The sequence below is a fragment of the Lolium perenne genome, chromosome 1 (assembly GCF_019359855.2).
Source record: "Lolium perenne isolate Kyuss_39 chromosome 1, Kyuss_2.0, whole genome shotgun sequence".
Classification (NCBI taxonomy): domain Eukaryota; kingdom Viridiplantae; phylum Streptophyta; class Magnoliopsida; order Poales; family Poaceae; genus Lolium; species Lolium perenne.
In genome coordinates this window covers 61,149,280-61,175,172 of record NC_067244.2, presented here as the reverse complement: position 1 = coordinate 61,175,172, position 25,893 = coordinate 61,149,280, and the positions used below count along the sequence as shown (strand labels likewise).

Here is a 25,893-nt window from a genome sequence, read left to right as displayed (position 1 = left end):
ACTGGGAAATAGGATCATGAACATAAAGTAAATGGGTAATGCCTTGCTCATGGTGAGCTTTGCACTTTGCAAGAGTATTATCTTGCCTTGGTTGGGGAATTGGTCAAAGTGGTCTTCTTCTCCTTGGAAGTAGACCTCCTCCTCCTCTTGGTACTCCTCGGTACTAGCGTCTAAAATATGAATACGGGATACACAATCATCATACCAAACTTATTTACTAAACTAAGCACACACATGATTCACACTACTTAAACTAGCCTTACACATTACTATTGAGTTGGTGGATGTGTTTTTTTTTCTTATTTAAGAAAAATAATTTCCTCTCATACTAACTTAGGTGTTACTTTCAATTACTTAGAGAAATAATTTCCTCTCATTATCTTATTAAGATTTAATTTCTCTCATGAATATATGACCCAGGTTGACCAAAGTCAACCTCTTCATACTTATCATTTAAGAAAATGATTTAAATGAGGTGTAGCACCTCATACAATTTAATCTCAACATGGTAGAGATTTAATATCATCAAACAATTCATATGAGACTTAAATGACCAGAGTCTCTACCTCATTTTGAAATGTTTGTGACAAGATTTAAATTCTTCAAACAATCATACATGAATTCATGTTGACCTAAGTCAACCATTCATCATCATCATTTGAGAAAATGATTTAAATGAGGTAGAGTTCCTCATACAATTTAACAATTCTATTTGTGAATTACAATCACCAAGTATTTCATGTGAGAGTATTTGACCAGGGGTCCAAACTTCATATGAAGGTACTTGGGACAAGGTTTAAATGAGGTGTAACACTTCATATGATTTGCATAATAGTTTTGGACAATATCCACTAACTAAAATAGCCATATAGTCCTTTATTTAATTTGGGCCATGATCACTCAAGGTAACCATACCATATTTTTGCATAAACAATTAGTGCAAGTGAAATGTGAATTATAGCAATTGGATTTACTTCAAAATTCAAATTGGTTGATTTTTAAGATTTATTTGGAGTCACAAAAGTCCCTGCCTTGTTATTTATGTCACATTAATTCTACACAATATTTTGAAGTGGGACCAGTGGGGTTGTATAGATATTTTTGCAAGCTTTCTAACAACATAAAATTTGTTAAATTTGGCCAAGCCAAACAGATTCTATGGATTTTCAAAGATGGAGCCAGTATTGAAATTGAGTTTGAAATTATTGAAACTGGATTTGAATTAACGGGCTGGCGGGAAAAATAGACGGGCTGCGCAGCGCAGAAGAATTGGGCCGGCCCAGCTAGCGCTGCGGGCCAGCTGGCAGCAGGCCCCACCCGTCAGTGAGCCAAACTCACCGAAGCGGTATGGATGATCGAGGGACGTAGGATCAGAAGAAGATCGTGCGGCGGTGCGTCGTCGTCGTCGTCGGCGAGAGGGGAGGTGCTGGCACGGTGGAGTAGGGGGTCGGCGGCGATCCTGGGCTCCGGCGAGCGGCGGCGTGGGTGCAGGTCGACGTTGTCGTCGAAGGGGAAGAAGATGGTGCAGACGGCGTCTCCAATGGTGGTCGCAATCGGCGGCGGTGATCTCAGCTCCTCCGCGGGCTCCGGCGACAAATTGAACAGCTCCAGTGGCTAATTGAGGGAGGGGAGTGGACGAGGAGGATCAGAGAGGTGAGGCGAGCTGGTTGGTGTGAAGAAATCATCCAGGGGCGGCCTCCTTTTATAGGCGCTCGAGGTGCTGCGAGGGTGCGGCGAGGTCGACCAGGGCGCGGCGGTTCCAGCGGAGGAAGGGGCAAGGAATGGGCGCAGGAGGTAGGCGACGTCACGGCGGTACTAGGGAGCATGCTGGCGAGGTACGGCAAGGCGTACGACTGTCGGGCGATGGCGCGTACTGGCGCGGCAGAGGCGGGATTTCGTCCTTGTCTCCGGCGGCGGCGGGCACGGGTCGGGCTCAAGCGCGTGTCTGGCGGCGTCGCGGTGGCGCTGCGGTGCTCCACGCGGCAAGAGAGGGGCCAAGGGGTGCACGTGCTGGTGGGTTGGCGAGTGTCCAGTGGGCGTCCTTGGGCGTACCTGTGCGACGTCAGCGGCATGGTCTGGCCGTCCTGGGCGCGCGCGTTCCGGCGGCTGTCGGCCTCCTCCTCGACAGGTGGCGATGCTAGGTGGTGTAGGGTGGTGTGGTGGAGCTCAGAGACATGGTGGCCAGGGTTGAGGGGAAGGAGAAGAGAGGGGGCTCGACGAGGTGGCACCATGGCCGGCATGGTGTGTGCATGCATGCTATGCATGCTTCCCTAGGGTTGCTGTGGTGCATTGAGTGAGAGAGGGGACAAGGGGACCATATAGGATAGTTTAGAGCAGGTTAGGGTGAAGTAGAACACTATTTGAAATAGTGTTGCATTTAATCCATATTTGTAATTTACAAATTTTGCCCAAGTTTGGTGGAGTTCATATGGTTACAAAATTTGAAAATGGTGAGTCTAGTTGAGTGGTAGATGACCAGAGAGAATGAGAGGTGGTGGTGGAATTTAGAAATTCCAAGAATTGCAATGTCAACACCCGGGTTTTTAGGTCCGGATGCCTATTATGTCATTCATCGCAATCCCAGGATAATGTTGTTGCGAGGCATAACAGTCGAATATCACAGTCATTATTTATTACAAGCCATAATGTCTTACAATATCGAATCACATGATTCATCTTACATAAATAGTTGATCTCTCAATCAACATACATACACCAGTTCATACATAGCGGAAGCGTAACTATAAATGGACTCTCTAGTCCACAGGCCAACTTTTGACGTCAGAAACCCCTAGTTGTCGTAGGCGTCCTGCTGGTCATCCTCGTGATAGTTCTGTTCATCATCGTACTCTGGCCATTTGAATAGCCAGGGACAAAGCCGTAAGTACTTGAAGTACTTGCAAACTAATACTAATGTAAAATGCCAACTCTTGGAGTAAAGATGCTAAGCTCTAGTTTAATTTGCATAAGCCATATTTTAGTTCACAAGTATTTGATCATGTGCTAACTAACTCAAGTGGGAACATTAGTGTCATTCCCACAACATTGGTTGTAATTCCACCAAGTCACCAAGTCCATTCACCTTCACTAAGGTTTTCAAAAATCTGACACAGGAAACTGTATGGCCCTTCCAACCGTCCGTAACCGTGGAAACGGCTATTCGAATAGATTTACACTCTGCAGAGGTTGCACACTTGTGCCACAACATTTGATTTCATCCGTCGGAATAACTCCGAATCATCGTAACACAGTACGCGTATCATCAACCATAACCTTTCACTTACAAATCCTAGTATGAGCACCTCTCCCCATGAGCTTGGGCCTCCCAGTGAAAACCAACTGTTAACCTGGGAACTGCACAGGGCTTGGCCGTACAATTTCACCTCAATACACATTGTTTCTCAACAACGGAGGCAGCCTCGGCATAACCCCTATGACGTGTGTTTAGAGGGAACTCATACTAAAATCTATAAACTTCCAGTTAAGCCCTACCCATAATCAGGTATTGTGGGGGTACTCAAAAATTGGAAAGGTATCGCATTCAAACCAGTATCAGGGTTTTATCAAAAATCACTATCTTCTCTTGTTCATATTCCACTTCAAATCATTCAATGGAATGTCTCATCATTCCAAAATTTCAAATTCAACAAGTCATATGTTCCCATCTAGAGTAGTCAAAGTTTTAGTATTTTAGCACTAGCACTAATCATGAGGGGTGCTACATTGCTTTGCTATCTATGAGACTAACTTTACAAATCTAGTAATCTTGTTCTCTAGACCAATTTTAATCCATCCTTTGTAAACACAACAAGTAAAACTTGTATAGTGTAAATATAAGATAGGCTTGTATGAAGAAAGGTAAGAATCATGGTGCCTTGCTCAAGGAGAGCTTTGCACTTTGCAAGAGTATTATCTTGCCTTGGTAGTTCTCTAGGTTTTCTTCTTCCTCTTCTGGGTAGAATTATCCTTCCTCTTGATAATCTCCGGTGCTAGCGTCTAAATTTGAATACGAGGTATAATCACTAAACCAGCTCAAAAGCTATACTAAGCACATCATTACTTCACACAAACTATGCTAAGCACACACATAAAATAATTAGATGCATTGGTGTTCTTTATTAAAGAAAAGTAATTTCCTCTCATTACATATGTGATTAATAATTTCCATTTAGTCTTTGAGAAAAATAATTTCCTCTCATTGAAATCTTCTTAAGATTTAACTTCTCAAATAACCATACATGAATTCATATTGACCTAAGTCAATCATTCATTATCATTATTTGAGAAAATGATTTAAATGAGGTAGGTCACCTCATACCATTTTATAATTCCATAAATGATTTAAATCTCCAAATATTCATATAGGAGTGTTTGGACCAGGGGTACAAACATCTCATGAATTCATTTGGGGACAAGATTTAAATGAAGGAAAATCCTTCATATGACTTGGTTTTGGACAATATCACTTAACTAAACTAGCCATATTGTCCATTAATTAAACTAGGGCATGATCATGCAAAGTGACCACACCGTTTTCTTGCAGAAACAATTAGTGTAAGTCAAATGTGAGCTATTGGAGTTGGAATTAATTAAATATCTATTTTGGTTGATTTTTAATAATTATTTGAATATGAAAAAGTCCCTGCCTTCTTCTTTTTATCATTTTATTCCCACAATAGATCTCGAGGTGAGACCAGTGGCATAATGTAGATCTTTTTACTAGCTTTCCAAATATATAAAGTTTGTTAAATTTGGCCAGGCCAAACAGATTATATGAATTTTCAAAGTTGGGTTCAGTATTGAATTCAAACTAAATTTATCAAACGAAGTTTGAATTAAATAGGCCGGCGGGAAAAGCTAACGGGCCAGGTTTTTAAACTAACGGCCTGCTCAGCCCAACAGCGCATCCAGTGCGAGTGGGCTGCCTGATAGCGTGGGTCCCGCATGTCAGCGGCTCTTTAAACCCGAAACGGTATGGAGCATCGTGGTGCGTTGGATTAGAACTAGATCGAACGGCATAGGCGTGTCGTCGTCGACGGCGAGAGAGAAGCTCGCCGGCGGCGCAGGTAGGGGGTCGGAGGGCTTACGGTGGCTCCAGCTAGGGTTGGCAGTATGCTTGACGAGGTTGTAGACGACGGCGAAGTTCCTGGTAGCAGTGGCGTCGCTTGAGGAGGCCTGGATCGACGACGATTGCTGCAGGGCTTCCGCGGCTCCGATCTTCCGATTGAGCTTGCTCTGGCGACGATTGAGGTGGCTACTGGTGCCGAGCGAGGCGGTGGTGAGAGGTGGTCATGGTGGTGTGCTTGGATTGTCGAGGGGAGGCCTCTATTTATAGGAGGGAGGGGGTGTCGTGGGTGCTGCGGCAAGTCGACAAGGGCGCGGCCGCTCCGGTGGGCTAGAGGGCTAGGCGGCGACGCGGGCGTGTTCACGACGTCACGGTGAAGCTATGAGCATGAACGGCGCGGCAAGGGGATGCGTAGGGCGGTCGGAACCGTGCATGTACTGGCGCGGCAATGGCGGGCGCGTTCGTCCTCTCCGGCGGCCGTGGTCGCCAAGGCATGACGACGGCGTGTCCAGCGAGCTCCGCGTGGCGAGTAAGGTACCGTGGCGCGCGGGCTTGGTCGGGGTACGGCGAGATACGGCGAGCGCCGCGTGGCCGGGTCGCGCGCGTCCGTGCGCCAGTGACGTCGCCCATGCCGCTCGCGGCGTACCTGGGCGTACCTGGGCGCGCGTCGTCCGGGTCCTGTCGTCGTCCTCGTGGTCAAGGGCTGGTACTGGCGATCTTCTGGGATCTTTGGCTTCGTGTTTGGCAAGGTGGAGAGGAGTGGAGAGGCAGAGATGAGAGGGGAGGGTGTCGAGGTGGAACGGGGTCGGCATGGCCATGGCCAGCCATGTTCTGGTCGTGTCCATGTCGATCTCTTGCATGGGCTAGGTAGGGTTAGGTCAGGGGAGTATGGCTAGGTCAAGTGGTGGTCAAGGTTTGGCCAGGTTTGATCACATTTTGAATTTTGTGAATCTTGCATATGTTTCAATGTCTCATCTTGGCTTGATCCTATCTCTTGATCCAAAAAGAAATTGGTATCATGATCTTTACAAAAGTTGTTCACCTTGTTGTGTACTTGGATGTCATGCAAAGAGTTGGATTGGTTTAGTTTAGAAATTTTGAAATAGAGAGGCTCAAAGTGGTGACCAGACTATAAAAGTAAGAAATGACCATTATTTCATGTGATCCTATTTTAATTGTTGAATTTGATTTAAATGGTATATCCTTGATTCTCAAAGTTGTAATTACTCTTTAATATCATATTACAAGTATTGGTGAAGATCAAATGGGTCTAGGGTCAAATTTACAAAAATGACATAGACCATATGTTAGGGTTTTTAGGATTTTATGAATCTTTGATTTCTTTCTCTTTTTGATCTATTTGGTTGGTGATCATCACTTGATCATTCTAGGGTTTTGGAATTCATCACATACACAAGATAACAATCATCATGGCATATCACTCAAAATGCACAAGTCCTATGCAGGGTACTATATGCAAAGTAAAAGTTTTTGTTGGTTCTGAAATTTGGATATTTGGAATTGTTCTTCTTCCTTTATTTAAAATTTGGGATGTTACAAACCCTTCCCCCTTACAAAAGATCTCGTCCCGAGATCTTAAAGAAAATTAGGTGCTAAAGAGATCTGGGTATTCCTTCTTCATATCTTCCTCTCGCTCCCAAGTGGCTTCATCTTCGGTATGATTGCTCCACTGTATCTTCAGGAACTTGATGCTTCGGGTGCGGGTGGTTCGGTATGCTTTTTCCAGGATGCGAATCGGCACTTCGCGGTATGTCAGATCTTGGTTGATATCTGCCGAACGGTGATCGATGTTCTTGAACACCTCGGTCTTCTCAGGGACTTCAAGGCACTTCCGAAGGAGTGAGATGTGAAACACGTCGTGCACAGCCGACATTCCTTCAGGCAACTCCAGTTGATAAGATACTTCTCCTCGGTGACTCAGAACTTTGAAGGGTCCGACGTATCGGGGTGCAAGCTTTCCTTTCAGCTGAAATCTCTGCATTCCTTTCAGGGGGGATACTTTGAGGTAGACAAAATCTCCGATCTCAAAGGTCATCTCTCGGCGTCTCTTGTCGGCGTAACTCTTCTGCCTGGATTGCGCCGTCTTGAGGTATTTGCGGATCTTGTGCACCTTCTCTTCCGCTTCACGAAGAACATCAGGTCCAAAGACTTGACTTTCTCCGACTTCCGACCAATTCAGGGGTGTACGGCACTTCCTTCCATACAGAGCTTCAAAGGGGGCCATCTGTAAACTGGCTTGGTAGCTGTTGTTGTAAGAGAATTCTGCGTAAGGCAGGCAGTCTTCCCACTTGGATCCATATTCCAATACAAAGGCTCTTAGCATGTCCTCCAATATCTGGTTGACTCTTTCGGTCTGTCCATCGGTCTGCGGGTGATAGGCGGTGCTGAAATTCAGGCGGGTTCCTAATCCTTCATGCACCTTCTGCCAGAATCTTGAGGTGAATTGTGAACCTCTATCTGACACTATTGACTTCGGGGTTCCGTGTAGGGCGACTACTCTGGAAATGTACAGCTCAGCTAGCTTTGGGCCTTGGTAGGTGGTCTTGACAACGATGAAATGGGCGACCTTAGTCAATCTATCAACAACTACCCATATGGAGTCATTTCTTTGCTGGATTTGGGCAAACCGGTGATGAAGTCCATTCCTACAGAGTCCCACTTCCATTCTGGAATCTGGAGTGGTTGCAGCAGTCCTGCGGGTCGCAGATGTTCTGCCTTGACTCGCTGACAGATATCACACTTAGCGATGTAGCTTCCGATTTCCCTCTTCATTCCATGCCACCAGAATTGTTCCTTCAGATCTTGGTACATCTTGGTACCTCCGGGGTGAATAGAGTATAGGGTGTCATGGGCTTCCTTCAGAATGACTTGCTTCAATTCTGAGTCCGACGGTACACACAGGCGTCCGTTGTACCAAAGGACTCTTTCTTCATCTACGGTGAATCCTGGTGCCTTTCCTGCGGCTATCTGGGTCCTGATTCCATTAATGCTGGCATTTCTCTTCTGAGCTTCCTTGATCTGACCAATCAAGGTGGGTTGTAGCTCCATGCTGGCTAAGAATCCTTCACTAACTAACTCCATTCTAAACTGCTCAAACTCCTAGTATAGGCTGGGTTGTTCTTCGGCTATCATTGAGTTTAACTGACACGGCAGTCTACTCAACGCATCCGCTACCACATTGGCCTTGCCGGGGTGGTAGTGAATCTCCATATCATAATCTTTGATTAATTCTAACCATCTTCTTTGCCTCATGTTCAGCTCCTTCTGGGTAAAGATATACTTCAGGCTCTTGTGATCTGAATAGATCTCGCAGCGATTACCCATGAGGTAATGACGCCACACCTTCAGTGCTAAGACTACGGCTGCGAGTTCGAGGTCATGGGTTGGGTAATTCTGCTCATGCTGCTTCAGTTGCCGGGACAGATAAGATATCACTTTTCCTTCTTGCATAAGCACACATCCGAGACCAATCTTGGATGCATCGCAGTAAACTTCAAAGGGTTTGGTGATGTCCGGCATGATTAGAATTGGGGCTGAGGTCAGTCTAAGCTTGAGTTGTTGAAAACTCTCCTCACATTTGTCAGTCCATTCGAACTTCTTGTCCTTCTTCAGCAGTTGGGTCATTGGTCGAGCGATGCTCGAAAAACCCTCTACAAATCTGCGGTAATATCCAGCTAATCCAAGAAAAGCGCGGACCTCGGTCTGGGTGGTTGGGGCTTTCCATTCTGCAACAGTTTTGATCTTGGCGGGATCTACAGAAATTCCTCCTGCAGACAAAATATGTCCCAGGAATCCTACTTCCTTCAGCCAAAACTCACATTTGCTGAACTTAGCATACAACTTATGCTCTCTAAGGGTTTCCAGGACAGCTTCTAGGTGTTGTTCATGTTCTTCCTTAGACTTGGAGTAGATGAGGATGTCATCGATGAAAACGACAACAAACTTATCTAGAAAGTTCATGAAGATCTTATTCATGAGATTCATGAAATAAGCGGGGGCATTGGTCAATCCAAATGACATGACATTGTACTCATACAATCCATATCTGGTGGTAAAGGCAGTTTTGGGAATATCCGATGCACGAATCTTTAGCTGGTGGTATCCAGTCCTGAGATCAATCTTTGAAAATACTACTGCACCGGTCAGCTGGTCAAACAGGTCTTCTATCTTTGGCAAGGGGTATTTGTTCTTGATGGTGACATCGTTAAGCTTACGATAGTCCGTACATAAACGATTGGCACCATCCTTCTTATCCACGAATAAAACTGGGGATCTCCAAGGTGACGCACTTGGTCGAATCAGACCTTTGGCTAACAGTTCATCCAGTTGCTTCTTTAGCTCCACTACCTCAGCTGGGTTCATGCTATAGGCTCTCTGGGCTATAGGTCCGGTTCCGGGGATTAACTCGATGATAAACTCGATATCCCGATCTGGGGGCATACCGGGTAAACCATCAGGAAACACATCAGGATATCGACAAACGACCCTGATCTGATCCAAGGTTGGCTTGGCTATACTTTGGTTGCAGGTAAATTTTCTGGGTAGCAGTTCAGAGACATGTTCTACTATGATACCGGTGCTACTGGTCATGGTGATGGCTTTCTTGGCACAGTCAATCATCCCATGGTGCTTGGCCATCCAATCCATACCCAGCACTATTTCCAAACCTTTGGTTCCCAAGATTATAAGATTGGCATAGAAATCTACTTCATGTATTCTGATGGGCACATTTTTACAAAATTTTCTGGCTTTAGTGGTTGATCCGGGGATTTGAACTATCATGACATGTTTCAAACTGAGAGGTTGAATTTTACTTGTTGATGCAAAGTCTTCAGTGACAAAAGAATGAGATGCTCCGGAATCAAACAACACTCTGGCAGGTACTGAGTTGACAGGAAACATACCCAGTACAACATCTGGTGCTTCCTGAGCTTCTTCAGCGTTCATGTGGAAGAGACGACCGTTGCGGTTATTGGGGTTGTTGGGGGCGAACTTCTTTCCGGTGGAGACGCGGCGTTGCTGCTGAACAGGTGCAGCGGTGTTGCCGGCGAGCTTGGCGAGTCTCTTGGGGCACTCATTGGAGTAGTGTCCCACTACACCACACTCATAGCAAGTGATGGTGGACTTGTCCTTGGTTGCGACGGGAATGGCGTTGCTCCCAGTCCTTGGAGCGGTGTTGGTGTTGTTGTTGTTGGGGTTGGGGTATTGGGGCACGATTGAAGTTGTTGGTGTTGCTCTGGTAGCTGTGGTGGTGGTTGTTGTTGGAATGGCCTCCTGGCCTGGGGTTCCCTCCACTCCGGTTCTGGAAACCGGGGCGTGAAGTCTGCATCTGGGGCTTGTTGTTTCTGGGGGCAAAACCTCCGCTTGAGCTGGGGCGATACTTGGGAGTATTGCTGGGCCCACTCTGGTGCATCATGCGGCGTTTGCGGTTCTCATTGGCTTGGTTCAAATTGCCCTCCATCTGAATGGCGGAGTCAACAAGAGCTTCAAGGTCGGCAAAGGGGATGTTGACTAGGACAGTCTGCATCTCATCGTGCAGTCCATTCAGGAATCTCTCTTGCCTCTTCTCAGTGGTGTCAGTCTCATCGGGGGCGTACCTTGACAGTGTAAGGAACCTATCGCGGTACTCTACCACTGTCATCCGGCCTTGCTTGAGTTCGCGGAATTCATCCCGCATCTTCTTGATAAGACCCGGGGGCACATGGTACTTGCTGAACTTGAGCTTGAAGTCTGCCCAAGTCATGACTTGACCTCCGTTCATGGCACGGGTGCTAGTCCACCAGGCTCGGGCTGGTCCGGCAAGGTAGTGGGTTGCAAACAGGACCTTCTCATTGGCTTCAACTCCGGCGACCTCCAAGTTGTTATCCATAGTCCGGAGCCAGTCGTCGGCGTCGAGGGGTTCTTCAGTCTTGCTGAACACGGGTTGGTATTCTGGAAGTTCTTGAGTTTGGATCCGGGATGATCATGATTCCCATGGCCTTGGTTAGCAAGGTTTTGCAATGCTGCGATGTTGGCTTGACGTTCAACCCTTTCAGTCTCTCTGTCTTGAAGCAGGGTTTGCAGCAGTTGCATCATGGCATCGTTGTTGTTGCGATTGGGAGGGGCCATCTGAATATACAGTAGATTATAAGATAAGAGGGAAATTCTATGGTTTATTTTGAATGAGTTCAAAAACTTGTAAAAACTTGAATGCTTTGGATGACACACACAAACATTCATTCATTCATTCCACATAACACATTACAAACTAACAGCTCAACACTCCAATGGTTTTAAGAACCATTTCACATGCTACGATACAAAGGTCGGGATACAACTCATGCCTACATCAGTGCTCAGGTGTGGCTACCCTCATCCTCAATGTCGATGGGGACGACATCGTCAGGTCCTGGCTCCAGGAACGCGTAATCCTCCTCCTCCTCAGTGAACTCATCCTCCTCGAAGTCGTCATCGTCACTCAGGAAGGCTCCTCCTCCCTGAATATCGATACCGGCTTCGTCTTCCTCCATCTCCTGCAGCTGCTCCTCCTGGGCCTTCACCGTGGTCTCAAGTGATGCTATCTGAGCGTGAAGGCGCGTGATAGTGACATCCTTCTTCGCACACCGCATGCGAAGCTTGTTGCGGTTCCTGGACAGCATCTTGATAGCATCGCCATGGGTGGCCAGGGCGAGGTGAGTCTGGTTCACATACATCCGGGCGTTATCCAGATCCTGCTGAGTATGATACAGCATGAAGTCTAGATGCTCGGCGTGGTGCCTCAACTCAGGGTGAGACTGCAGAGCCATAGGTACTCCCGCGGCATCACGCTTCACTAGGTGAGCGAAACGGGACGCAAGCAGGCGCACAGCGTTCTGTCCGCAGAGGCGTGCCAGTGCCTCCTGCAGGCCGCGTGTAAGCCCATTGAGCCAGTTGCTCTCACGGAAAGAGAACAGGATTCTCTCCGAGGTAGGAGACTCCATGTTCCCCCTCAGATCTGCAGTAATGATCCATTGCATCTTGCCGCCAGGCTGATCATTCACTTGGATCCCATGGAACTCGGGCTGGAGGCGCCCCAGAAAGTTCGAGACCGCGGTGAGATCATGCTCGAAAATCAAGCTGCCTCCATTACCAAGTTGGTAAAACTTGGTGTTGACGGGTGCGTTGGGCTCCATCTGAAAGTGAATTGGGAGAGTAAGTTAGAGATTTAACAAGTGTGGCACAATTTTAAGTAGACATAATAAGAAAAAGCATGATTTATCCAATTTCGAAAAAGCCTCCATGATGTAGCCCCGCTCACCGACGACACTACATCAAGACCAACAAGTCCCCCAAGTGGACCAATGACGCGGGCTCGAGTTAAAGCTCTACATGATAAGGTGAACTCGCTCCTCACCACCCTTGATCTCGGTACACCTTTGGATGGAATGCTACCTCATGCTGATGTGCTTTGTGTCATTAGGTACAAGGAGCATCAAGACCCCGGAGAGGAGGACACACCATGGTCAAGGGAAGGAGAGGAACAACGGGACATGAAGATGGACACGAAGCTGGACCCGACGTCACTCGAAGCGCTCGAAGGAAGAGAAGACGCCGGCCGGTCCAGAACCCGGTCAGACCGGACCCCAGACCGGACCACCCGGTCCCAGGCCCGGTCAACCGGTCGCCAACCGGATTTCCCACGAGCTCGTACCGGAAACCAACCGGACGGAAATCTGCGAGGTTTCCGGTTGGCGACCGGTCGACCGGACCCCCCGGCGCCAGGCCCGGTCTGACCGGCCCCAGGACCGGATTCGTCGAGAAGGCCCCACCAAACTGCCTAAGTTATCCACTTTTGTACCTTTTCGCCTTGCTGGCCATGTATGCCTATATAAGGACCCAGGACCCCTCCTTTACCCCTTAGACATAATTTTGAGCTTAAACCAACTTTGAGCTTAGTCTCCCTAGGGTTAGCATCCATCTTGGACAAGCATCCCTCTGTAATCAAGGCCATCCTTGTTGTTGATTTGGATATTGTTGAGTGAGATTCTAGTACAAGGTACTCTCTCTCCCTCACCAATCTCTTCTTCTCCAACACCAATCTCTCACCGGGAATTCTGCCGCGTGCCTCTTCCGGGTGATTCTATTGGCGTGGTCCATCGAGCCACGGGGGTAAGTATCAGGTGTATCGGGTCGGCGTGCGTGCGTGAGTACCGGTGTTCTTCGTATTCCTCGTGTTCCTCGCGCTCTCCCACCTCTTTCCCCTTGGATCTTGGGTCAAATCGCGAGATCGGGCCAATCCCTAGATCTCAGATCTCATCATATGGTATCAGCAGCTCTTGGTTACCGCGATTTTGACCCTCCACCCACCCGATTTCGTTTCTAGAAAATTTTCCAAAAAATCCCCAAAAATAGCCCCAAATTGCCTTTGGACGGATCTGTGATTTGGTTGAGTTTTGAGTGGTTTTGGTCCGTGGATTCAGTGTTGCTGTGCTTGATCTACTATTTCCCCAACTTTTAGCCTCCAATTCTATCGTTTCCCGTCGATTTCCTCTTTTGGTTTTGGTTTGGGGAAGAACAGGAGAGAGAAACGCAAAACCCGGTTGGGAACCCGGTCAACCGGCCCCCCAGACCGGACCATCCGGCGCAGAACCCGGCCGACCGGTCGCCAACCGGACAACCCGGTCCAGAGCCCGGTCCAACCGGATCCCCGACCGGACGACGATCCGCCCCTCCTCCGAGCTCGATTTCGGCTACCACCACCACCACCACCACCATCATCGCAGGTATAACTTGCAGCTTTCCCTTGTAACCCTCTTCCTTTTGCGATCTATCCTATCGAGTATTGCTTGTTTAGTGTTGCGAGAGATTGCACGTGGCCCCGATTGTGAAGTGTGTGTGTAGTGTGGAGTAAAGCTTATAAGCAAACTCTCGTGTGGCAAGAAAGCAAAAGCGAGCTAACGCTAACATAGTGCGAGAAAAAGCCGCAAAAACACAAAAAGAGTGCAAGTAGCACCATACATACAAAAGAGTACAAGTGCCACCATAGATACAAAAGAGTGCAAGTGCCACCGTATACAAAAGAGTCATAAGCTTTTAAGCAAAAGAGAGAGGAGAAGAGAGGTCGCGTGCGAATCTAGTTGTCTCTCCATTTGCAACCAAAGCTTTGGCTCTCCTTGTGTTAGTGTGACATCGAGCACCCTTACATACACTTTTCCGCTCACTTTTGGTTGCACTAACCCCGCTTATCTCGTGTGTGTGTTCCACAACTTTTCCGTGTTTATAGTGATCGCCACTTTGACATTTGGATTTTGGACCTCACCCACTTTTAACAACATACTTGATCTCGGATTTTGTCTTTTGGTTTTCCACCACACCCTCCTAACACCATATTTGCTAGCTTTTGCGTGTGGTTTTGCGTGTGTCCCCGATACACTTGATCTTGCTTTTGGCTTGGTTGATTGCCTCAATACTATCTTACCTTGGTAAGAGTGCGAGGTAGTCTCCTTCCACTAACATACACAACATAGTTCTTGTCTTGCTCTCATGGATAGGCACGGAGACGAAGCTCGGGACGATGAAGTCTTACGCAACACCGAGAGGTTGGCTACCCACCACAATCTTTGGACTCAACGCCAAGAGTTCAAGGAGCAACTTACCTTGTTCGAGACACGCATCGACGAGCAATATGAAGAAGTGGCCCACAACTTCTCCCAAGTGAACCAAGATATTTCTCTTCTCCGAGAAGCCACGGACAACTTGCATGGCCAAATGGCGGCCAATGATGCGAACATGGAGCGGCGCATGGATAGCCTCGAGCGCGCCATCACCAACTTGGTTCGTCATCACCGACACCGCTCTACTTCATCATCATCAAGCTCGTCACAAGATTACTACTCTCATGGTCGCCGTTCGTCCTCAAGCTCCTCTTCAAGGCATGAAGACCATCATCGACCTCATCGCCCACATGCTCGTCATGAAGACTCTCGCTCCAACTCTAGGCGAGGAGAAATCCATCGCCATGCTCGTCCACATGAACGTCCTCCACAAGATCGTCCTTAACCGGATCGCCATGCCCACCATGGGCGTGACGACCACCCCCACGACAATGTCTTCCACAACATGGAGCCACATGGTGATGCTCAAGGCCAAGGACGTCAAGACCAACCGAGGCGTGATCTCCGGAATCATCCTCGCCATGACCAATGTGGAAGAGGGGAACCGCAACATGATCAAGATGAGAGGGCCATACTTGGACATCGTCAACCACCCCAACATCTTCGTCAAGATCTTCAACAACATCATCATCGTGAACCAAGTGAGGCTAGTGTTCAACTTCAACGCCAACCCAATGCTATGGTTGGCCGCGGAAGACCTCCGATACCACCTCAAGCCACAAGAGATGAAGGCATCCGTCCTCGCCGAAGAAATTTGGAGGATGAAGAGAACATGTTTGGAAGGCTCAAGTTCACCATGCCCAAGTTCAAGGGTGAAGAAGATGCCGAGGCCTACCTCTCATGGGCACTCAAGGTTGACAAGATATTCCGCATCCACAACTACTCTGGTGCCAAGAAACTGGCCATGGCGTCCCTTGAGTTTGAGGATTATGCCAACACTTGGTGGGAGCAAGTCCTAACTCTAAGAGAAGAAAAGGGTGAACCTCCAATTGACACTTGGGAAGAGATGAAAGAAGAGATGCAAGCTCGCTTTGTACCAACCCACTATGAGACCGACCTCTTCAACAAGCTCCAAAAGTTGAAGCAAGGTACCAAGACCGTTGAGGAGTTCTTCAAGGAGATGGAGTTGACTATGATGCGAGCTAACATACAAGAATCCGAGCAACAAACCATCGCTCGTTTCTTCAATGGCCTCAACTATCCCATCAAGCGAATTGTGGAGTTCCAACCTTATTCCAACATGGTTGAGTTGGTGCACCAAGCCTCCAAGGCCGAGCGCCAAGTGAGTGAGGACATCAAGTACTCCAAGTCCAAGTCATACTTCGCCTCCAAGTTCGCGACAACACCACCTACAACAAGTGTCAAGCCTACCGCATCCTCTACACCATCCAAGCAACCGACCATCCAAAGTCGAATGAACCAAACGGTCTCCTCTACTGCCTCCTCTAAGGCCTCTACCGGACCCTCTAATGTCACTTGTTTCAAGTGTGGCACCCAAGGCCACAAATCCTTTGAGTGCAAAAATACCAAGGTCATGATCACCATGGAGAATGGTGACATAGCGACTCTCGATGAAGATGAGTATGAAGCTATGGTACAAGCCGCCGTTGCAAATGAAGAAGCTTATGATGAAGATAGTGGAGAAGACCCTCTCTTATGCGTGCATGACCCTAACCCTTCACTTGTGGTCACAAGGGTGCTCACAACTCAACCTCAAGCTATGGAAGACCAACGGTGTAACATCTTCCAAACCCGTGCCGGTATTGGTGGCAAGTCAATCAAGGTCATCATCGACGGGGGAAGTTGCCACAACCTCGCAAGCACCGAATTGTGTGAGAAGCTCAACCTTACACTTCTTAAGCACCCTCATCCTTACCATATCCAATGGTTGAGTGACAAGGGCAATGTCAAGATACAACATACCGTCACCGTCAACTTCAAGATCGGCCCCTATGAAGACACCATTGAGTGTGACGTGGTGCCCATGACGGTGTGCCATATGTTGCTTGGCCGCCCATGGCAATTTGACAAGAAGGCTATACATGATGGACACACCAACGCATACACCTTCCAGGTCAAGGATAAGAAGTTCGAGCTTCGCCCAATGACTCCTAGCCAAATCATCGCCGACAATGCGAAGGCTTTAGCGAGGGCACAACATCACACCCACTATGGTGAGTTGAGAGGTGAGGGAGCGACCCACCAAATGGAGAGTGAGCGCCACAAGCCATATGTGAGTGAGCGAAAGAGCGTCCTCCTAGCCACCAAAAGCGAGTGGAGAGACGTGCAAGCAAACCCATCCACCATATTGCACTACGTGCTAATTTGCAAGGGACCGTCATCGGAGACTAACGACTTAACCAACATTCCTTCGTCTTTGTTGTCTCTTTTGAAGGAGTTCCAAGACGTCTTCCCCGACGAGCTACCTCATGGACTTCCACCGCTTCGAGGCATCGAGCACCGCATCGACCTCATACCCGGCGCTCCCCTTCCAAACCGTGCCGCCTACCGCACCAACCCCGAGGACACCAAGGAGATTCAATGCCAAATACAAGATCTCCTCGCCAAAGGGTACGTTCGAGAAAGTCTTAGCCCTTGTGCCGTCCCCGTGATTCTTGTTCCTAAGCCGGATGAGACGCAACGAATGTGTATGGATTGCCGCCCCATCAATGCCATTACCGTTCGTTACCGCCATCCCATTCCGCGCTTAGATGATATGCTTGATGAGTTGAGCGGTGCCACGATTTTCTCTAAAGTCGATTTGCGTAGTGGATACCACCAAATCCGCATGGCAATCGGTGATGAATGGAAGACGGCATTCAAGACCAAACTTGGTCTCTATGAATGGCTTGTCATGCCATTTGGTCTTTCAAATGCTCCATCAACTTTCATGCGCCTCATGAATCACATCTTGCGTCCTCTCATTGGCAAGAGTGTGGTTGTCTATTTCGATGATATTCTCATTTATAGCCAAAATCTCGAGGACCATGTGCAACATGTGAGAGAAGTCTTATGCATCTTGCGTCATGAGAAGCTTTATGCAAATTTACCCAAATGCACTTTTGCCCAAAACAAATTGGTTTTCCTTGGTTTTGTGGTTTCCGCCAATGGCATTGAAGTTGATTCTTCGAAGGTTGAGGCCATACACAATTGGCCTACTCCTACAAATGTTGGTCAAGTCCGAAGTTTTCATGGCCTCGCCGGTTTCTATCGCCGCTTTGTGAAAGATTTTAGCACCATTGCTTGCCCTTTGAACGAGCTTACCAAAAAGAATGTTCCATTTGTGTGGGGCAAGGCCCAACAAAATGCTTTTGATGAATTGAAAAAATGCCTTACCGAAGCTGCTCTTCTCGTCCTTCCAAATTTTGCAAAAACTTTTGAAATTGAGTGTGATGCAAGTGGACTTGGTATTGGTGGCGTTCTTATGCAAGATGGAAAACCCGTGGCATATTATAGTGAGAAGTTAGATGGCGCACGCCTCAACTATCCTATATATGACAAGGAACTTTACGCTTTGGTTCGTGTTCTTGAAGTTTGGCAACACTATCTTTGGCCGAAAGAGTTTATCATTCATTCCGACCATGAGTCTTTGAAGTATTTGAAAAGCCAACACAATTTGAACAAAAGACACGCAAAATGGGTTGAGTTCATTGAGTCCTTCCCATATGTAATCAAATACAAGAAGGGCAAGGACAATGTAGTGGCGGATGCTCTTTCCCGCAAGCTCACCCTTTTACTCACTCGTTTGGATTTTCATGTCTTGGGACTTGAGGAGATCAAAGAACTCTATCCTTCCGATTCTTTCTTTGCACCGATATTTGAGAAGTGTTCCGTTCATAGAGGAGTTGATGATTTCTATTTGCATGATGGATACTTGTTCAAAGCCAACAAAATTTGCATTCCCGAGTCTTCTCTTTGCAAGTTGCTTTTACAAGAGTCACATGGAGGTGGTCTCATGGGCCATTTTGGACGTGACAAGACACTTGCGATGCTATCCACTCATTACTATTGGCCGAAGATGAAGCGAGATGTGGAGCGCCTATGCAACCGTTGCACTACATGCCTTCAAGCTAAGTCCACCACCAACCCTTATGGTCTTTACATGCCTTTACCGGTTCCTCATTCTCCCTGGTCGGATATAAGCATGGATTTTGTACTAGGCTTACCACGAACAAAGCATGGGCATGATACGTCTCCGACGTATCGATAATTTCTTATGTTCCATGCTACATTATTGATGATATCTACATGTTTTATGCATACTTTATGTCATATTTATGCGTTTTCCGGAACTAACCTATTGACGAGATGCCGAAGGGCCAGCTTGTCATTTCTGCTGTTTTTGGTTTCAGAAATCCTAGTAAGGAAATATTCTCGGAATTGGACGAAATCAACGCCCAGCATCTTAGAATCCCCGGGAGCTTTCAGAACACCCGAGAGCCGCCAGAGAGGGGCCACAGGGGGCCCACACATGGTGGCGGCGCGGCCCAGGAGGGGCGCGCGCCGCCCTAGTGTCTGGTGGCCCCAGACCCCTTCTGACCCCGCCCTTCCGCCTACTTAAAGTCTCCGTCGCGAAAACCCTACGACGTTCGACGAAACCAGAGAAAACCTTCCAGAGCCGCCGCCATCGCGAAGCCAAGATCTGGGGGACAGGAGTCTCTGTTCCGGCACGCCGCCGGGACGGGGAAGTGCCCCCGGAAGGCTTCTCCATCGACAGCACCGCCATCTTCATCAACGCTGCTGTCTCCCATGAGGAGGGAGTAGTTCTCCATCGAGGCTCGGGGCTGTACCGGTAGCTATGTGGTTCATCTCTCTCATATGTACTTCAATACAATAATCTCATGAGCTGCCTTACATGATTGAGATTCATATGATGATGCTTGTAATCTAGATGTCATTATGCTAGTCAAGTGGATTTTACTTATGTGATCTCCGGAGACTCCTTGTCCCACGTGTGTAAAGGTGACAGTGTGTGCACCGTGTGGGTTTCTTAGGCTATATTTCACAGAATACTTATTCGCTGTTATGAATGGCATAGTGAAGTGCTTATTTATATCTCTTTATGATTGCAATGTGTTTTGTATCACAATTTATCTGTGTGCTACTCTAGTGATGTTATTAAAGTAGTTTATTCCTCCTGCACGGTGTAATGGTGACAGTGTGTGCGTCGTGTAGTACTTGGCGTAGGCTATGATTGTGATCTCTTGTAGATTATGAAGTTAACTATTGCTATGATAGTATTGATGTGATCTATTCCTCCTTTCGTAGTGTGAAGGTGACAGTGTGCATGCTATGTTAGTACTTGGTTTGGTTATGTTGATCTGTTATGCACTCTAAGGTTATTTAAATATGAACGTTGAATATTGTGGAGCTTGTTAACTCCGGCATTGATGGTTCGTGTAATTCTACACAGTTAGTGGTGTTCATCATCCAACAAGAGGGTGTAGAGTCTAGCATCTATTTATTTATTCTGTTATGTGATCAATGTTGAGAGTGTCCACTAGTGAAAGTATGATCCCTAGGCCTTGTTCCTAAATACTGCTATCGCTGCTTGTTTCTTGTTTACTGCATTTATACTGCCTGCAATATTACTACCATCAACTGCACGCCAGCAAGCACTTTTCTGGCGCCGTTACTACTGCTCATATTCATTCATACCACTTGTATTTCACTATCTCTTCGCCGAACTAGTGCACCTATTAGGTGTGTTGGGGACACAAGAGACTTCTTGCTTTGTGGTTGCAGGGTTGCATGAGAGGGATATCTTTGACCTCTTCCTCCCTGAGTTCGATAAACCTTGGGTGATGCACTTAAGGGAAACTTGCTGCTGTTCTACAAACCTCTGCTCTTGGAGGCCCAACACTGTCTACAAGAATAGAAGCACCCGTAGACATCAAGCACTTTTCTGGCGCCGTTGCCGGGGAGGAAAGGTAAAAGGCATTCATACTCCGGTCCCAGGTAACTAAGTACTTTTCTGTTGCCGTTGTGTGTGTGCTCGGAGCTATTTCCTTTAGATCCTGCAATTGCATCTTTTTGTTTCTTGTTTACACTAGTTAGGCATAATGGACAACAATGAGCTTCTTATTCTATTTCCTGATTTAAGACATGGATGGTTTGATGCGAAAATTAAAAAACCTATGGAACATATTAGTATGAACGCTTTGAACACCATTGTTGCTAATGATATGGAAAATTCTAAGCTTGGGGAAGCTGGCTTTGATGAGCATGATATTTTTAGTCCCCCAAGCATTGAGGAGAAAATTTACTTTGATGATACTTTGTCTCCTATTTATGATGATTATAATGATAGTAGTCTTTTAGTACCGCCTGTTATGGAGGATAAATTTGATTATGATTACAATATGCCTCCTATATTTGATGATGAGAATAATAATGATAGCTACTTTGTTGAATTTGCTCCCACTACAACTAATAAAACTAGTCGTCAACCCGTGCATCGCACGGGGTAGTCATTTACATTTTTCAATTTCTTTATGTATAGTTAAATGGAATGATTTTGTTGGAAGCTTACATGTACACATTAAATAAATAATTGGTTATTTTATTTAGAAACCCAACAGGAACACTATTGATTTTGAATGCCTACACGCGGCTTCCGTCAAATGTCTATTAATCAAGAAATGTAGTACATATGATGGTCCCCATTCATTACTTTTTCTTTTGGAAAATGGAAAATCTTTGTGTGTGATGTATTAGAAGGACACGGTGTGGTTAGATCACCAGGATCAATTGTTAGCCAACGATGATTACCTCACCAGGAAAAGACAATGTGCAACTAAAATATACATGGTCTATCTCTAGATGCCACACAATCTGCCTCTCCGGGGAGCTTCCACAACTCAACCTCCTAGGCATCCTCCTGCACGCCAATCTGATAGGTCAGGGTGACCATTGGAACACTCATGGCGTTCCTCTCCTTCCACAACATCCATACGGTCTCAAGGGCATGATCACACAGCGGGCAGATAATGTGGGAGGATAATACTCTCCCATGCATCCTGTCCGCTATCCAAATCCACCGTCGCATGGCTTGTCAGATATGTATCAGGTAAGATGATCTTGCTGCAGGGAAAGAGCTCTAGCCCAAAGCCACGTTCGCGACCTCACCAATAAACTGCCGAGGACTTCCAATTTCACTCTACTCGTCAGGTGTCAGGATCCAGAGCCATTGCCTGCAGTGAGACCCATTAGTTTTTTCAGCCTCCCACAATGTGAAGAAGAAATATTTATCCAAATATATACAGGACAAAAAATGATCCAGTTGTATAAAAACTATTTGCAAAATAAGATCAAAAAACTATAATTGGCATTCTTACAAAATTAAGAAGATCAGAACATTAAACATTAAGAATTTGCTTTAAAAAGAAATAAGATGGCTGTTGTGCCAATTCTAGCTAAAACATTTTGTTCACATTCCAGCTAAATATTATTGATACTGGTTTCTGCATGTTTACATTTGATTTTCTTTGTAACAATTTTAACAAAACCTGAATTTGCTTCCATAACACCATATAAGTACAGAATGAAATATACGGAAAAAATAGTGTATATGTTAGTTCTGCCTAAAACTCATATAGTACAAATTCAGATATTGAGTAGGAGTTGTATAAGAAGAAAGGTATAACACACTACCATAAGGTCAAAAAGTAATCTGGACATAGTCGTTATGCTTCTCCTTATAAGTCTGAAATTACATATACATGCATTTCTAAAAAGGCGTGAAAGTGAGAATTCAAAATTATGTTCCTATCCTTCAGGTTTGTAAGCTACCAAGAATTTGGTGATCATCCATCAAATTTTAAAGAGATGAGGAGTTTAGCATTGCCTAACATATAGCTTAAAGTAAGACCTGTATATGCACAAATGTCCTGTTTGTCGGTCTACTACAAATTGACCTTATCTCAAATAGAAAAATTTAGAACTACCATGAATCAGATTGTTGCACAAAAATTGACCAATCATGCCAACTTAAAAGATGGTCATAATAATAATTGACTTCACAACTGAGGTTTTCATGAGATATTATATTTGACGCGTCATGCAAAAAGAACTTCATAGGACTGAGATACATCTGGTATGTATTAACTTGATATCATTCTTGATGTACATACAACGAATCTCTTCATAAACACTCCATCCATGTAAGCGAAAGACATTGGTTATCCATCTAGTGTTGCAATTAATTAGAGCATACCTTCCTTTCTTCCATTATCTAAAAGGTATTAGAGAATAATATCGTTTATTTTTATTTTAGTATGCATGTCACGTTATAGGTACTACATCATACATTTAAGTATCATGGAATCAGTCACTACATTTTAAAAAAATAACTTTGTGTTACTGCATCACATATTAAAGCTCTTAGCACGCCCTTAATTAGTTAGAAATGAATGACTGGCATTAAAACTAACCAAGTAGAAAAATGATGAAAAAGTACAAAGAGAACTCGACCCTAGTTTTGGACCCATTATTCCTAAGCAATCCATATATAAGATGGTGGTGAAATAAAATATATAGTTACCTTTTGTTTTTGTATTCATTTTGTATAAAATCGGACCCTGATCCTTTCGAACATCAGTGATGGGGAATTTCAGCAGAGGTACACGTATAGCTGCATATGCAGTTCATAATTTCTGTGCCGTTGCAGGCTTGCGGCAAGTCTGACCAGCAGGCAGCCACGGTTTGTGGTGAATCACGGTGGTACCATGCAGCTGACGGGCATGGCGGAAGCTCCATAAGTAGACACGCACGCGGCCGGCCGGCGTGTATGTGCATCACTATCGGCACATGCTCACAGGTATTCATGGAGTAATTTTCATCAGATAAGAATTATAATGTAAAAAGATTATTCCACTTGGAGAGGAGGACTCGCGTGTTTGCCATTAGGAATCCAAGCCCCTTGTCTAGTGCTCTGGAGCCACTAATTAGTACTGCTAAGAATGCCATCGTTCTTGACCAGTTGACCTCCTTAATGCATGTATGCTCCAGCTCTCCAAAGAACACTGTAATGCTCCAGCTCTCCAAAGAACACTGTAGGAAAATTCCATCAGAAGAGAACATAGTTTGTGTTTATAAGAATCGCATATCCTATTGAAAGAAGAGGTCAAAGTAAAAGAAACGTAGATTTGCCTTATCTAAAACAAAGAGAAGACTGAGATCATAACCATGTAATGCTCCAAACGACTTATATATCCTCTATCAAAAGATTTGCGTTCTTCCCAAAACAAAATTAGAAGATGTACTTAAGTCCATTGTGCAGAAATACAACAACCCCATTGCCGAACTGAAACCCCCTAACTTGATTATACAATGCGTATAGTTCCTATTTCATCCTTGTAATACATATCTACACAGGTCTGAAACTAACGGACGTGCGTCAATAAAATCCCCCAAATAAAAACTCTAGACAATACTTGCTCGTTAGGGACCAAGTCAGAAACTACACGCACATCATAAAATTCCCCAGAAAAAAAAAACGAACACCTAATCTAATCCTGCTCCATGCGTACCAGCTGGTGAATTGCAGCGAGGTGACCAGACCTTAGAAGATTATCATATTTAATAAATTGCTGGAGAGGAAGAGGATTTAGGGATACCAGGGAGGATTAGACCATACCTTTTTTAGATAGATTGCAGATCAAAGTATCAAACACTGGCCATTGACGTCCAGGGGGAGACGCGCCACGCGTGGCGAGGCGAGGCGAGAGCAGCAGTAGATTTATCGATGATGCGCGGGGGCTGTGTTACGGCAGCGAATCAGAGATGAAAAGGAGGCTGCGGAGGAGATGGCATCCACTGGGGGAGTTTTTGCCCTAATCCGGAGGTGGAGTTATGGACGTCTTCATTTTTTTATGGACGTCTTCAGTTTTTTTTCCTATGGCGGGGCTGAAGGCAATGATCCGACGTTTACAATTACCTGATAGTTAGATCGTACGGATAATAATCTAATTAATTTTAGGATTAACGTGGTGCTTGGTTGGGAATCTCCAATTAGTAAATATAAGATTGATTATGCTTATGTGGAGAGTAATAATTTTATGCATGAGACTCATGATAAGAATGTTTTAAGTGATGGGTATATTGTGGAATTCATTAATGATGCTACTGAAAGTTATTATGAGAGAGGGAAACATGGGTATATGCATCTTAATAATATTAAGTTTCCCCTCTTTATGTTGAGAATCTTGAAGTTACTCGTGTTTTATCCTCTTATGCTTGTCACTTTGTTCTTCATGAATTCATTTGTGTACAAGATTCCTTTTCATAGGAAGCATGTTAGGCTTAAATTTGTTTTGAATTTGCCTCTTGATGCTCTCTTTTGCTTCAAATACTATTTCTTGCGAGTGCATTATTAAAACTGCTGAGCCCATCTTAATGGCTATAAAGAAAGCACTTCTTGGGAGATAACCCATGTGTTTATGTTGCTACAGTACTTTATTTTATATTTGAGTCTTGGAAGTTGTTTACTACTGTAGCAACCTCTACTTATCTTATTTTATTGCATTGTTGTGCCAAGTAAAGTCTTTGATAGCAAGGTTCATACTAGATTTGGATTACTGCGCAGAAACAGATTTCTGTCTGTCACGAATCTGGGCAGAATTCTCTGTAGGTAACTCAGAAAAGTCTGACAATTTACGTGCTTGATCCTCAGATATGTACGCAACTGTCATTCAATTTGGGCATTTTCATATGAGAAAGTCTGGTGCCACTTTAAAATTCGTCTTTACGGACTGTTCTGTTTTGACAGATTCTGCCTTTTATTTCGCATTGCCTCTTTTGCTGTGTTGGATGGATTTCTTTGTTCCATTGACTTCCAGTAGCTTTGTGCAATGTCCAGAAGTGTTAAGAATGATTGTGTCACCTCTGGACATGTGAAATTTTGATTATGCACTAACCCTCTAATGAGTTTGTTTTAAGTTTGGTGTGGAGGAAGTTTTCAAGGGTCAAGAGAGGAGGATGATATACTATGATCAAGAAGAGTGAAGAGTCTAAGCTTGGGGATGCCCCGGTGGTTCATCCCTGCATATTTCAAGAAGACTCAAGCATCTAAGCTTGGGGATGCCCAAGGCATCCCCTTCTTCATCGACAATTTATCAGGTTTCTTCTCTTGAAACTATATTTTTATTCTGTCACATCTTATGTACTTTACTTGGA

At 45.5% G+C, this 25,893-nt stretch overlaps 1 long non-coding RNA gene across 1 annotated transcript; it reads right to left on the bottom strand.

The window, feature by feature from the left end:
* Window positions 1-21,339: 21,339 nt before the first annotated feature.
* On the bottom strand, window positions 21,340-24,570 carry LOC127342259 (uncharacterized). The gene is made up of 3 exons (XR_007876496.2): window positions 24,356-24,570; window positions 23,261-23,769; window positions 21,340-21,911 (listed from the first exon to the last, which is right to left on the bottom strand). It is a non-coding gene; the product is annotated as an uncharacterized lncRNA (long non-coding RNA).
* Window positions 24,571-25,893: the final 1,323 nt, after the last annotated feature.